This window comes from Ischnura elegans, chromosome 13, assembly GCF_921293095.1.
Source record: "Ischnura elegans chromosome 13, ioIscEleg1.1, whole genome shotgun sequence".
NCBI lineage: Eukaryota > Metazoa > Arthropoda > Insecta > Odonata > Coenagrionidae > Ischnura > Ischnura elegans.
The window spans coordinates 20646875-20659969 of record NC_060258.1 but is presented as its reverse complement, the minus strand read 5'-3'; the positions used below and the strand labels follow the sequence as shown (position 1 = coordinate 20659969).

Genomic DNA, 13095 nt, shown 5'->3' with positions numbered 1-13095 from the left:
GGTGTACCCCTGCCGGTGTTTTCTTTCATCGTGGTCTTTGAGTCACTTTCGGGGCGAAGCAACCCCTGAAGAGGCCTGAAATGCGGTGGGGGGAGGGGGGAAGGAATGGGGAAATTGCCGCGATCCCAGCCCCTCGACTTCCAGGATTCGGTCCACCATCGCCTGGATGCTGCTTGTTTTCTTTCATCAGCTGGGTACAACCTTTTGCCTCCCCGAGGGGGGGGGGGGGGAGAGTGGGCGAGTGACTGGGGGTGTGTGGGGGATGTGGTTAGGCACAAGTTACTGGGGTTCCATATGTTCGTTCTGTCTGTATTCAGTTTAGAAATTGCTTTTGCCGTAGAAACACTGCTTGGAAGACCAACATGGGTTTGGGAAAAGGCAAGCCAAAATGTATTGTTCGTGGGTGTAAAGACACTACAAGTCGTAGGATGAGGTATTTTTCAAATTTTTTGTGGAAATTTGCAACTAATTTTTATTTTGTATCTTACTTTGGGTGAATGTTTTTGTGTCGGTATTGTTCTTCTTGGTATATCAGTGGTTTTCATGTTAATCTGAAAGTGTAATTTCGTGGTGCATCTGTGACAGGAATTGCACCAATTTATTGAAAGGATTAATACTATTCCTGTTACCTCTTCTTACAGATTACCTCATCCATCTACTGACCTTTACCAAAGGTTCCCCAAGTGGTTATACTTGGCGGATAACGAAGAAATAAAGGAAATGGATCCTATGAAGGCATACGCATTTAGGCGTATATGCGAGAGGCATTTTTCGGAGGAGTGCTTTGTGGTGGGCACCAATAAACTGAAGAAGAATGCTCTCCCCTGCAGAGAACTTCCTGGTAACTGTTGTTTAGTTTTATTTGAAAAAAGTCCATTTATCTGGTTATGAATTAAAAATTGATATGTTTATCCATAATTTTCTAGTGAAAGACTTGGGTACAACATGCAGTTACCCTGGCACATCAGGGCTCACTGCTCGAGCACCATTTCGGACAATGACCACTGGTACTGTTGCCGTTGAGACTGTCGCCCATGGTGAGTGCCACTGTCAGACCTTTTTTCAATTCATTATTGAGTTGCTATTCATCAATCAATCAGTCAAATCATCAATCAAGATAATTTCATGCACACGTGAATCGGCTTCCCGTAGGTTATTGTTATTTTCCCTTTTCTTATAGAAGCCGCAGTGGAGGAGCAAGAGCCTCAACCAGGCCCATCTAGGCTTGGTTTTCCTTCACCAATGGAGACTGTTGCCCATGGTGAGTGCCACTGTTAGACTTTTTTTCAATTCATTATTGAGTTGTTATTTCATCAATCAAGATAATTTCATGCACATGTGAATCGGCTTCCCGTAAGTTATTGTTATTTTCCCTTTTCTTATAGAAGCCGCAGTGGAGGAGCAAGAGCCTCAACCAGGCCCATCTAGGCTTGGTTTTCCTTCACCAATGGAGACTGTTGCCCATGGTGAGTGTCACTGTCAGACTTTTTTTTCAATTCGTAATTGAGTTGTTATTTCATCAATCTAGATTAGACATCTGCTATTTAGTGTGACTGTATTCATCTTTCATCTTTGCATTAATGTCAGGGTTTTACCTTTGATGGACCATTTAAATTAAAATAAATGGTGCTGCACTTTGGAATCTGTAATTAGGAAAGGAAATTTGTGGAATAATTTCATTTTTCTTCATTCATTGTTCTGTGAGTGTATGCGAATGCATTTTTGTGTCTCAGATTGTATATGAGTATATATTTCTTAGTCATCCTAAAGACGTTTCACATCACATGAAGGATAGCATTAAATACAGAATAAAGAGAAACTCATTACTGATTAAAGTTTAGAAGCGCTGCTTCTTTTATTAGAATTAAGTAAAGCGTGTTGGGAAAAAATATGGGGAAGTCATTAAGAGAATGGTTTAGAAGGGAAATAGGAGATGGATTCAATGGAATACAAAATGGATGGATTTGTCAGTCAGAATGTTGAGTTTCTGAATTTTGAGTAAGATATAAGGGGAGAATGAGTGTGTTGGACAGAGAGATTAGTTTCATTTTTAAATATGGTTATTTGTAATTTTTGACTCATTTTTTTGATGAATTAACTTGTCTACTGTAATTCTTGCAGAGGCAGAACCACCCCATACTCCAGTGAAAACGAGAGCTTCCACAAGGTGAGGATAAACTGTATTGCTTCATTTAACATTTGAATTTCCATATCTTCTTATGTTTTTCCGTAATTGTTTTCCCAAAGCCTTATTATTTTATTTTTTATCCATTGTACTTTCAGAGGCAAGGGAATGAAAGGTGTCTTAGATCGTGTTGGTGTCAGGAAAGCAGTGGAGTTGACTCCGAAAGCAAAGTTTCTTTATGAAACTGCCAAGCGTTTGCGGAGGAGTGTGCAACACTCTTCCAAAAAACTTGTTAGTTTCAAAAAGAGGCTTCAAGCGGCAGAGAAAACTTTAAATATTTGTCCTGGGCCTTTTGAACGTCTACCACGAATTGTGTCAATGTTCCTACAGAGTCAAATTAGGGAATCCTCCCGCAAAGGCAAAGGTCACAGGTTCCCATTAGAGTACAAGATTTGGGCCCTTTCTCTTCTAAAAAGAAGTGGAAGAGCTTATGATTTCCTTTCCAAATGGTTTGTACTTCCATCTCGGCGGACCTTACTAAGGTTATTATCTGGTTTAGCTATCTCAACAGGCATTAATAACGACATGTTTGACTACTTGTCTGTCACTGTCCGTAAGAAAGTGACAGAGATTGATCGGCATTGCATTTTAATGTTTGATGAGATGGCTTTGTCTCCCCAGCTAACATTTCTCGATCACCTTGACGTAATTGAGGGTTTTGAAGACCTAGGTGGTGGAGAGAGAGCTCCAAGATTTGCAGATAAAGCCTTAGTTTTCATGGTGAGGGGCCTGAGGAGGTCATACAAACAGCCAGTGGCCTATGTCTTCCCTTCAGGAACAATAAAGACCATTGCATTATCAAAATTATTAAAAGCTGTCATTAACAAGCTAACTTTATCTGGCCTTAAAGTCTGTGCAACTGTATGTGACCAGGGGTCAACTAATGTTGCTGCCATTGCATGCCTTTGTGCAGAGACGAGGGAATCTGTCCTCCGGTCTGGTGGGGAATACAGGGGAGATTATTTTTCCATTGGTGACATTCAGGTATTACCCATGTTTGACCCTCCTCATCTATTAAAAGGCATTAGAAATGGACTGTTGACCAAAGATTTAAAGTTTTCTTTGCAAGGGAAGAACAAAACTGCCTCCTGGCAGCACATCCTTCAGTTTTATGCCATTGACCAACGGGAATACAGGGCTGTGCCAAGCCTCACAGACCTTCATGTTGTCCCGGGGAAGGTTAAGAAGATGAAAGTCAGTTACTGCTGTCAAGTTTTTAGCCAGAGGCTTTCCTCAGTGATGGGGTTGCTGGCAAGTATGAGTAAGTCTTTTGCTTCATAATTTCTTTCATTAGTAATTAAGCGCTCTGTATTGACTTTTGTTAATGATTATTTTTATTTTATTCCAGGTGTTGATGGTTTGGATCCCAAAGCAGTGGAAACCGCGGACCTTTTAAATTTTTTTGATAGATTATTTGATAGTGTGAATGGTAAAAGCCGGCAACCACCTCCAGGTAAGCCTTTGCGCTGCACAGTGACATCTTCCTCGGGACACATGGAGTTCTGGGCTAAAGCCATCAAGGTCCTAGAGTCAATGGCATATGCTGATGGCAAAAGAGATATTAAGACCCCTTCCATAAAAAATTGGGTTAGAACACTTAAGAACATGAGGGCATTATGGCTTAAGTTGAGCTCTAATGGATTCAAATGTCTTTCTCCTAGGAATCTTAATCAAGATCCCTTGGAGAATAAATTTGGATCCATTAGAAGTTATGGCTTCAGAAATGTTAATCCAACATGTACCAATTTTGTTGGTGCATACAAAGCATTAATTTTGAACGATATGGTGGCATCCCATTCCGTTGGTGCAAACTGCGAAGAAGATGATTGTGAGGTGCTTGACAACCTTAGAAATTTCTTAACAATTTCAAGGCAGTCAGCACACACATCATCTTCTCTCCCTGGTGTGGCTTCCGATGCTTTGGAGGATGATGACACCCCCACACCAGATGAGGGCAGTTACCCCTCGGATATGGGTGCCACCATAGAAATTAGTTCTTGGTCAGCAGCTGATATGCTTCACAAATTACAACCAATACACTGCCCCGTTTGCTTAGGAAAACAGTCTTTACCCCCACACAACACTCCATCTGCAAATTTCATTAGCACTTATAAAGAATCCGTAAAATTAATTCTCAAAAACTTGCCAACTTCAGCTCATAAATTGGGTGTTGGGGCCCACCTCAAAAACATTTTAACTTCCAATCTCAACATGTCACAAATTGCCTGTGATGATCATATTTCCACCTATGGGTCAAGATTTTGTTCCCTTGTGGTGAAAAATGTTGTCACTTATTGGTGCAACAGTGTCAACAGATATCTGAGAGGCAAACACACTGCACACCCAGAAGATATGGACACAATACACATATTGGCACACGAATATTACACCAGAAAGAAGCATATCCAGTGATGCTGTTGGGTTAACATTTCAAGCAATGGTTTTCTCTGTTCCTTTGTATTCTATCCTAATTTTTTATTTATTTCCTATGGGAAATATTCAATTCCGCTCATTTGAAAAGTGACAAATTTCAATTGAATCAGGGTTCCCACTCGACTGTGACAACATTAAAACCACGAATAAGCCATGAATTTTGTGTACTGTGAAAAAACCTGGAAATAGCTGTAAAATTCTTCGTAAAACCGAAAAACCTCTCAAACTTGATTTTAGACCAGTGATTGATGGATAAAAAGAAAAATCAAAACGTTGATCATGTTTCAAGGTCAGTCACTCGCACACACTGTCCACGCATTTATCTGCACACGTATATTCGAATCGCAATTATTGGTCCATGTGCCATGATGACACAGACCTCGAGAAGTGATTGGAAGACCGTTAACCAAAGTGATCATTAACCCTGGCGAGAAATCTGATGTCTCTTCACTTCCCCATTGCCATCCATTTCCCCACTTTAGACCACAGCCATAGCCGGCCCTAAATTTTGCTAACAAAAGGGGACGTCATAAAGATAAAAGATAAAGATATTTATTTCACTGCCCCAAAATATTACAACATATGCAAACATTAACAGTGAAATTAGACACCCCTTAAGATAAGTCTTGATTAGGGGTTGCCATTACATACAAATAAGGCAATGCTCGGCAGTACATTTTCTAATAACCTTTAAACAAAAGATAAGTTTTTTATAAAATATTAAAAAAAAATAAGAGATTGCACTTTCAATGCTGCGTTTGTATTCCCGGCATTTATCGTGTTAGCTATATTTTCAGTTAACGTGCTGCCAGTGATTGTTTTGTGACCAATATTTCTTCATAAAATGGCATATCAACAGACCGCAATTTTGATGCAATTTAGACCTTGAAAGCCTGGAAAAACCATGATTTTTATAATTTAGCAAGAGTGAGAACCCTGTGAATATATGAAAATACAATTGAATGCACGCATGCAAGGGCAGCAACATTACTTCTCCCCTGGGTATTACTTGAATATCACCAATGGAAAAATAATCTCCCCTGTATTCCCCACCAGACCGGAGGACAGATTCCCTCGTCTCTGCACAAAGGCATGCAATGGCAGCAACATTAGTTGACCCCTGGTCACATACAGTTGCACAGACTTTAAGGCCAGATAAAGTTAGCTTGTTAATGACAGCTTTTAATAATTTTGATAATGCAATGGTCTTTATTGTCCCCGAAGGGAGGACATGGTCCACTGGCTGTTTGTATGACCTCCTCAGGCCCCTCACCATGAAAACTAAGGCTTTATCTGCAAATCTTGGAGCTCTCTCTCCACCACCTAGGTCTTCAAAACCCTCAATTACGTCAAGGTGATCGAGAAATGTTAGCTGGGGAGACAAAGCCATCTCATCAAACATTAAAATGCAATGCCGATCAATCTCTGTCACTTTCTTACGGACAGTGACAGACAAGTAGTCAAACATGTCGTTATTAATGCCTGTTGAGATAGCTAAACCAGATAATAACCTTAGTAAGGTCCGCCAAGATGGAAGTACAAACCATTTGGAAAGGAAATCATAAGCTCTTCCACTTCTTTTTAGAAGAGAAAGGGCCCAAATCTTGTACTCTAATGGGAACCTGTGACCTTTGCCTTTGCGGGAGGATTCCCTAATTTGACTCTGTAGGAACATTGACACAATTCGTGGTAGACCTTCAAAAGTAAAAAAATAACCTTGATAACCTTAACTGAATACACACATTCACTTGTATTTCCAAATATTCAATTGAAGTTTGTCACTTTTCCATTGAACAGAATTGAATATTTCCAACAGGGTTGCCTTTGCTGAATATTGAGCTAACCCTTTAAGTGCCTACCCACACAGCAGAAATACGTCTCGAATATCGCATGTTACGTCTCAGAGACATTCTGAGAGCTTCAGAGACATCTCTGAGACTTCTCTGAGATGTCACTATGTCCAAAAAAAATGGTCTACGAGATGTCTCATGAGACGTCTCAGATAAGTCTCTGAGATGTCTCATAAGAGTTTGTACTCTGGTATGCTAGAAAAAGTAGGCAAAAAATAATTAAATGCAAATTATACAGTTGTGACCTACTTATCTCGATCATTTTTAGTGACGAATTTTTGATGGATGACCTTTTGAAAATAAGAAACCCATATTAAATGTCGTGATTTTAATTATCAAAACTGCGCAATTGCACCGAAAAATATATATGGAAGGCATTGATGGCGTTTAAATAATTTTTTTTTTAAATTTCCTGAACGGCTCATGATTACATCTCTGAGACATTTGCGATATTCAAGACATTCGAGATCATAGTGAGACGTCTCTGATTGGTTCGTTGCTATGTGGGTACTTTGCTGTGGTGGATGCTCAACTATCTTTCCTGGAGTGACGGTAGTCGCTTGCAGCGACTACCGCATTTATCTAAATATTTAAAAAAAATTCTTTGTGTGGACATAATGCCCATGGTGGAAATGGTGTATAAGGTGAACGATATAGTGAAAGTATGTTTCATCTGCCATCTGTACCATTCAAAGATTTGTTGTTAATATTAGTATGAAAAATGGATTCTTAACAAATTATTTCACTTTTCACCTTGGTACTTGAGAAATACTCAATGGAATTATGGCTAGGACTCAAAGGGTTTATCCATTTCTACTACTATAGTGTATGTTCATTAAGATTTTTTTGAATTCACTTTTTTACTTCTCCAATTGAAATAACAATATTCATGCAATTCAATAATAGTGTATTCTTTTTTGCTAATTACCTCTGTGTTATGTGAATTTTCTAACTTTCGGTTGGGTTTGGTTGTCATGTAATAGTGTTGTTTTATTTATTTCTCAGTGTTTATCATGAGTATATTAAAAAATTTAATTTTTACCAAAAAACTTTTATAAATTTACATTGTTACGTACTATGTTACTCATTCTTACTATTGATTTATATTCATGTTAAATATTTCTATGTGTATGATGTCATTAATGTTAATTTAATGGGCTTCCTCCCTATTTGCGGTTTACAAAATCATAGTTGTCACTGGACAGTTCAGTGACCACAACGAACTGTGTTTAGCGTTCATTTATTTACTAATTCAAATCATTGTACTTGGCAGCTGAGTGACTTTTTATGTTAATTTTTATAAAATAAATTGGCATTTGCTTCGCACATTAATGTGATTTTATTTCAATGATATCCCGCAAAGTATCCCTACCGCATGCAACACGCAAAGCAAGAATAAAAGTGGAATGGGGACTGGAGGGGAGGGGGTAAGGGAGGGGGTACGGTAGGGGAGGGTGCTAGTTTACGGAAAACGCCCGCAGAATGCGCTGCAGTGGCCCCAGCCGCGTCGTCCGCTACGCTACGCTGTCTACACTTTTTAACATTGTGTGTCACGACTGTGTCATTTACTGCGAAGCGCATCGACAGTGAAGGGCTCATCTGGGCTCATCCGAGGATTCGTCGTGTACCATTCCCTTGATGTCAACGGTCTTCATCTTGGCTGAGTCGGTGCTTTGTAGGTGACTGAATCGCACCTGAGTGAGGTAAAGCATCCATTTTTATGTTACGGTTGAGATAGAAGTCATTTATGGAGGTAGTGGAAATTAAGTTTTGGCGCCGGTACTCATCAAGGAAATATTGTTTTTGTTGTTTCCGACTACGCTTTGCAGATTATTTGATTTTTAATGTGATATTAATATGCTCTCAATGGGAGAAGTTACTTTGTTACTGGAACGTTGGCGAAATATCGTCCTACAAAATGGATAAACTCGGAAGAATACCCGGAATAATAAGCAGAATTCATCATAATCTCCGCGGAAGCTTACTTGGAAGCTTTAGGTTTGTTTTAAGTCAGAGGGATCCTGTTGTGAGACTTAACTCATTTCTTGGGCTGAGTCCCACCATTTGTATTTAGTTCAGCTTCCTTAACAACAGTTACATGCCACAATCATTTCCTTAAGTGTTTGAATGGTCACGATTCATGTGATATTCTGTTGTACGTATTAATGGTAATGCAGGTAAACGAACATGATTGTTACAACAGTTATGGCTACTTTGAATTTTCAGTAAATATTGCTTAGCCAAGAATGTAGTTTTGGATAGTAATTTCATAAGAGTTCAACTCGAAATGAGTAACGCCTATGTTTGTTTATTCGAATGTTAATATTCAAGTTTGCTTTATTTCGGTCTCATTTATTTTCTGGTGTTGTGTTTTATTTCATTAACAAATATATTCGTGTTTGTTAATAAATGTAGTTCCTTCTATATATCTACCCAACGAACCTTCTATTGTCAATCAATTGAAGGTAAAAACCTATTATACTTCTCGGTGAGCAATACGATTGTGTAGTGTTTCCTGAGGTACAAATTTGAGATTGTTTTACATTGCTTAGAACAAATTCTACTTTCATTTGCGTGGACAATCCTTGTCAATTTACAAGTGTGGATAATTCCATAAAGGTTTGGTAATTTGAAGTCACGAGAATACTGCCGAGGGTAGTGCTAATTAGCAATAACGGAAGAAATCCTTATCCGGCTTATAGTAAGGAATAATCCTTGAACTTTGTTCTGTGAAACTCAATGCGACAACAACCACTTCCTCATAGGAATTGTTTTTTTTTTCATTTAATAGCCCTACGTGTATTGTACTTTTGTAACTGTTGCTATTTGGTCTTGCATTCAATCCAGCCTGTTTTTAGTAAACTATATTATTCGGTCTAGGCGAGTTTTACAAGGGCTCTACAGTTGCATGACATCTAACGGACATATTACACAATTGCATTGTAATTTCTTATTTCGTGTTTTGAGCAAAGGTGTTGACGATAGGTATGTCTTGTGCTTCTGTTTGATTAATATGCGGTTTATTTCCTTTTCAGGATTCTTTCATTGTGATTTCTTTCAGTAAGCTATTTTATTCGGTTTAGGCGAGTTTTATGTCAGTATTATAGTTAAATTGTACCGTGTGCCTTATTGATTTGTCGATGGGGTAAATGCTTTCGTAAAATAATGATATTTAAGTCTGACGTAATGCTTAGGCTTTCGAATGCATCATCAATTTGCAATCATTTTCTCTTGACAATTTTGTCTCTTCTGTGATAATATGGGAATGTGTTAAATTTATAGGCCGATAAGGGGCCGTAATTTGCTGAAAGTTTCTGTTTAGATTCGATATAACGTGTTATCTCTTGCCTTTGGCGTTAAAAGAAACTCATGTAAGACCATAGTAGTGTCGCAGTGTTCTTTGATTCGTTACTTTATGGTCCAGACCTTAATGTTTAGAAATACTCCTGCTAAGGTTATTCGTATTCCTGATGGCGTGGTAGTGTACAGTTCATGTAAACCTATCGATAAGTATAATCATAGGACGACAACATATTAAACAATTGCATCTGTAACTTCTTATATCGTGTTTTAATGTAAGGTACTGCCGATGGGTATGTCTTGTGCTTCTGTTTGATTAATATTCGGTTTATTTCCTTTTTAGGATTCTTTCATTGTGTGATTGAGTTGTGGTCTTCGAGACTCACTTTCCAGAATAGCTTTCCTGAGTGAACCTCCAAGTGGGTATCGTTATAAATTTCTTGTGGATTTTTTTTTGTGATGCAGTGTGTGGAACTGGTTAATAGGGAACTTGCATATATTTCAGATATAATCAATAGCCCCAAAATTATGTAAAAATATATGTTTGCATACCTCGGTGAAAGTTTTTTTATTATTTTATGACGTGGTTCACGATATTTAATGCATCAAAGTTCACGAGAATTTTCAAATGCAAGTGAGAAGCGAAAACGCCCGATGATTGGCTGGTAGAAAAGTGACGTCATAGTTCAGTACGAGGAGAGACGGCGGCACGGCCATAGTAGAGGTTGCATACAAAGGGCGCGTTCCGAAATTCACTGGCAGTACTGCCAGTGCTGCCAAACCGTTCCGAAATCAACTGGCAGTACGGTGCAGTAACGGATGACGTCAGTCGTTTGATGACGTTCCCTACGGTGGACTCTACTGCGGCTACTGCAAGCCGAGAGCAGCAGTAGCGGCAGTAAAGCAGACGATTGGCGGTAAAATTTTAACTTGGCGGTGTGTTTTCGTATAGTCATTGCGCGCGCGAGAAGATGCAAGTTATAATAAATGCCTGAGTTATCTCTTCACAGCCACTAAAGAATAAGTGGAAAGGGTAAAAAAATGTTTTATGCATGTGTAATATATGCTTCGAGTGACTGAAAAGCTCGAATATCTGCTTTTTAAAAGTAGGGTTCGTGAAGTGTTCAGCAACCGAAAAAGATGATTTTTTGGGGGCTGATGGTAAATCAGGCTGCTTTGCTGTCTTCTCTTTGAATTATTGGTCCAGTCAAAGTTAATTGTATTCCATCGTTTCTGGATACATTCTATTTACAGGGGAAAATAGAAATATAACGATGTTGTCTTACTTTTGACGAAGATAATTCAGGTCTTAAATTACCCAAGTAATCTTTAAAGCCTAATGGAATATGATTTTTGTGAAAAAGTGTCAAAACGACGGTAAATCGTGACTCTATTTGGCATTGTTCTTGCTGACAATTCCTAAAAAATTGCCCGAGAATGAAGGTGCTATACTCTCAAGAAAAGCCTCTTGCCGTGGGCAGGAGTAGCGGCAGTAAGCAGACGGAACCCATGTTCACCTGTTTTTGGAATGCAATCGCCTTGTAAAACACATACAATACAAATAGTACGCTAAACGTGGTATAGTACGCAAGTAAATGAAATATAATGGACATAATTCAGAATATATTCAAGTAAACTGAGAGAAATAACTTCCACTCATAAATATATATTGGATGTGAAAATGGCCAGTGTTGTGCGCGAATGAATTTCTGTATGCCTGTATGAAATATTTGGTTTGCTATAATTTCGTGTGATTAACCGATGGTGTCTTGAATAATGTCTCGTTAACTCCAGTTGTAGATAAGAAGTAATCCCCGAAAACTTCAACGCAAGAAACTATAATTAAAATTACGTTTTCCACGCATGTATGTGTTACAGAAATGTATGCATACACTTTCTTAATTTCTATCATCAATAAGATGCAACTTCCTTATTCTATGCCATACGGTTTAATGTGTATTCTAGGTAGTGGCACACGCAATTTTAACTGTACGTTGGAAATTCGTCTCCCTTGGCATTCTTCTACCTTACAACTGTACCCATGTTTTCGTCTGCTTAAGTTTCAGCATACTCGCTTATTTTGCGTTAGTCCATGAAGTACGAAATATAATGTGTAGTAAAGCGTATATTGCCTTTAACTTTTCTTCAATCATGAATATTGAGGGACAGCTAATTAAATCCTGCATCGGTGCCTTGTAAATTGTTCTTGATAATGTTTACGCACTGAAAACCTAACAATGGAAGGCATTTTTCAACCTGAGATTGAAGTACTTTTAATTTTAAAGGTCTTACGTGACTCTCCTCGATTGCAATGGATATTTTAAAAAATTTCTTTAGGCTGCAATACATCAATGTCGAAGTTTCATGCTTACAACTTATATATTGAATTTACTTTGAAAGTGGCATTTGCACGATTCATTATTTCCCGCGAAATTATCACGGCAGCTACTGTTGACCGTTCCGAAATCACTGCCTTGCTTACAGTGGCAGTACTGTTTTCCGTTCCGTTTTGCAGCAGCAGTAGCAGTACTGCCAGTGAATTACGGAACGCGCCCTTATACATGCGACGGCGTGGTTATGATTCATTTATTGAAGTGCAGACGTATCGCAGTTGTTCATTGTGACTTCAGGGATATTATTTGATCTATTTTTTCTTCATTGAAAGCGATAGATTGCGTAAAGATGAAGGAATATGGTTATTCTTAGGCTGATCCTAGCAAGCTTCCTGTTACTGATTCCATCATGATAACAGGGTATTTTAGTGAAACTGTAGACTTCGTCGGCGCGGAAAGTCGATGCCGAGAAATGGAAAGGTAGCTGATGTGCATCTGAAATGTTTCATAGTTCATAACAAAGTGAGACTTGCGTATAATATTGGCGAAAGCGTATACTCATGTGAAATGTGTATTCTTTTGGCAGTCCGGTAGTCTTATGGTGAACTTATTTCCACCTCGAAGCTGTCGATGATACTTTCAACTTAAAAATACCTTGCCTGGAGGGCGACAGGAAGCTCTGAAGGAGCCAGACTATTAATGTTTCAATTTAGTAGCGATAATATAGACGAACTTCCAACACAATCTACCATCTTGTGACTCAAAACCCCGAAGCCACTTCCTATTCTGCAGAAAGAATCGGTCAATCGCTCTTCGATCAATATAATAAACACAACGTCTTTAGGTGTTAATAAGTTACTTTTGTAAAATGTAAATCCTTCCTAATTTAGCATTAAAATGTGAATGTTTTCCAAACTGAATCTAATACATTTTGGGAGCTTTTCTCACGATATATCTGAAACTCTAAAGGCGAGCTCATCGTCACTGCGATCGG

General features: G+C 38.6%; 2 protein-coding genes across 2 annotated transcripts in view; both read left to right on the top strand.

Moving 5' to 3' along the window:
• Positions 1 to 13095, top strand: part of LOC124170135 — a 254629-nt gene that overhangs the window by 210096 nt on the left and 31438 nt on the right. The window lies entirely within an intron of this gene.
• LOC124170132 overlaps positions 8076 to 13095 on the top strand; it is a 60092-nt gene continuing 55072 nt past the window's right edge. Inside the window, exons 1-2 of the mRNA XM_046548827.1 lie at positions 8076 to 8171; positions 10112 to 10187. The gene's annotated coding sequence lies outside the window, so the exon portion shown is untranslated. The remainder of the gene's footprint in view (positions 8172 to 10111; positions 10188 to 13095) is intronic.